This window comes from Nanorana parkeri, unplaced genomic scaffold, assembly GCF_000935625.1.
Source record: "Nanorana parkeri isolate BGI_ZX_2015 unplaced genomic scaffold, ASM93562v1 scaffold2751, whole genome shotgun sequence".
In the NCBI taxonomy this organism is placed as follows: Eukaryota; Metazoa; Chordata; class Amphibia; order Anura; family Dicroglossidae; genus Nanorana; species Nanorana parkeri.
In genome coordinates, this window is record NW_017309019.1 from 91305 (window position 1) to 94214 (window position 2910).

Genomic DNA, 2910 nt, shown 5'->3' on the forward strand with positions numbered 1-2910 from the left:
GGTGTACAGACCCGGGAACTCAGCACAGGGATGGTGGGAGCCCCTCATAATGGGCACAGCGGGTGTACAGACCCGGGAACTCAGCACAGGGATGGTGGGAGCCCCTCATAATGGGCACAGCGGGTGTACAGACCCGGGAACTCAGCACAGGGATGGTGGGAGCCCCTCATAATGGGCACAGCGGGTGTACAGACCCGGGAACTCAGCACAGGGATGGTGGGGGCCCCTCATAATGGGCACAGCGGGTGTACACACCCCGGAACTCAGCTCAGGGATGGTGGGGGCCCCTCATAATGGGCACAGCGGGGGTACACACCCCGGAAATCAGCACAGGGAGGGGGGGTTGGGGTCGGGGTAACTCCTTCGTATCTTTATCATTCAGATGTACTGAGAAGTGAGGACGTGTCTGCTGAGAGCGGCAGGTGAGGGGTTAGCCGGTAATCACAGCAGCTCGGCAATCGGCTGATAAGCCTGGATGGATGGATGGATGGATGGATGGCGAGGTGCGGACAGGTAAGGCGACACTCCATGACGCGTCCGTCCCATGCAGCCTGGCCGGGGGATCGGTGGGATCAGAGCTTCTCTGGAAATGGGCGGAGACGTCACCAGCAAACGTTAAACATCAACTTCACCTTCTGTCTACATCAGCGAAATACATTCCAGGGAAATTGTACTTAAACGTCAGCCACAGTCTGTCCCCTGCCAGCATGCTGCAGAGAAGGAGCCTTGTGCTCTGTGTGGAAGCAGTGGTCTCTCTGCAGAGAAGGAGCCTTGCTCTCTGTGTGGAAGCAGTGGTGTCTCTGTAGAGGAGCCTTGCTCTCTGTGTGGAAGCAGTGGTGTCTCTGTAGAGAAGGAGCCTTGCTCTCTGTGTGGAAGCAGTGGTCTCTCTGCAGAGGAGCCTTGCTCTGTGTGGAAGCAGTGGTGTCTCTGCAGAGAAGGAGCCTTGTTCTCTGTGAGGAAGCAGTGGTCTCTCTGCAGAGGAGCCTTGCTCTATGTGAGGAAGCAGTGGTCTCTCTGTAGAGGAGGAGCCTTGCGCTCTGTGTGGAAGCAGCGGCCTCTCCACATCTATTATAGGAAACGCTATAATTTGGGTCTTTGGGCCATCAGACTCGGTGGAAGGAGAATCTCTGGACTAAAACTGTTCATTAACTTTGAGTTATGCGGAAGGCGGAGAAGGAGCCTTGCTCTGTGTGGAAGCAGCGGCCTCTCCACATCTATTATAGGAAACGCTATAATTTGGGTCTTTGGGCCATCAGACTCGGTGGAAGGAGAATCTCTGGACTAAAACTGTTCATTAACTTTGAGTTATGCGGAAGGCGGAGAAGGAGCCTTGCTCTGTGTGGAAGCAGCGGCCTCTCCACATCTATTATAGGAAACGCTATAATTTGGGTCTTTGGGCCATCAGACTCGGTGGAAGGAGAATCTCTGGACTAAAACTGTTCATTAACTTTGAGTTATGCGGAAGGCGGAGAAGGAGCCTTGCTCTGTGTGGAAGCAGCGGCCTCTCCACATCTATTATAGGAAACGCTATAATTTGGGTCTTTGGGCCATCAGACTCGGTGGAAGGAGAATCTCTGGACTAAAACTGTTCATTAACTTTGAGTTATGCGGAAGGCGGAGAAGGAGCCTTGCTCTGTGTGGAAGCAGCGGCCTCTCCACATCTATTATAGGAAACGCTATAATTTGGGTCTTTGGGCCATCAGACTCGGTGGAAGGAGAATCTCTGGACTAAAACTGTTCATTAACTTTGAGTTATGCGGAAGGCGGAGAAGGAGCCTTGCTCTGTGTGGAAGCAGCGGCCTCTCCACATCTATTATAGGAAACGCTATAATTTGGGTCTTTGGGCCATCAGACTCGGTGGAAGGAGAATCTCTGGACTAAAACTGTTCATTAACTTTGAGTTATGCGGAAGGCGGAGAAGGAGCCTTGCTCTGTGTGGAAGCAGCGGCCTCTCCACATCTATTATAGGAAACGCTATAATTTGGGTCTTTGGGCCATCAGACTCGGTGGAAGGAGAATCTCTGGACTAAAACTGTTCATTAACTTTGAGTTATGCGGAAGGCGGAGAAGGAGCCTTGCTCTGTGTGGAAGCAGCGGCCTCTCCACATCTATTATAGGAAACGCTATAATTTGGGTCTTTGGGCCATCAGACTCGGTGGAAGGAGAATCTCTGGACTAAAACTGTTCATTAACTTTGAGTTATGCGGAAGGCGGAGAAGGAGCCTTGCTCTGTGTGGAAGCAGCGGCCTCTCCACATCTATTATAGGAAACGCTATAATTTGGGTCTTTGGGCCATCAGACTCGGTGGAAGGAGAATCTCTGGACTAAAACTGTTCATTAACTTTGAGTTATGCGGAAGGCGGAGAAGGAGCCTTGCTCTGTGTGGAAGCAGCGGCCTCTCCACATCTATTATAGGAAACGCTATAATTTGGGTCTTTGGGCCATCAGACTCGGTGGAAGGAGAATCTCTGGACTAAAACTGTTCATTAACTTTGAGTTATGCGGAAGGCGGAGAAGGAGCCTTGCTCTGTGTGGAAGCAGCGGCCTCTCCACATCTATTATAGGAAACGCTATAATTTGGGTCTTTGGGCCATCAGACTCGGTGGAAGGAGAATCTCTGGACTAAAACTGTTCATTAACTTTGAGTTATGCGGAAGGCGGAGAAGGAGCCTTGCTCTGTGTGGAAGCAGCGGCCTCTCCACATCTATTATAGGAAACGCTATAATTTGGGTCTTTGGGCCATCAGACTCGGTGGAAGGAGAATCTCTGGACTAAAACTGTTCATTAACTTTGAGTTATGCGGAAGGCGGAGAAGGAGCCTTGCTCTGTGTGGAAGCAGCGGCCTCTCCACATCTATTATAGGAAACGCTATAATTTGGGTCTTTGGGCCATCAGACTCGGTGGAAGGAG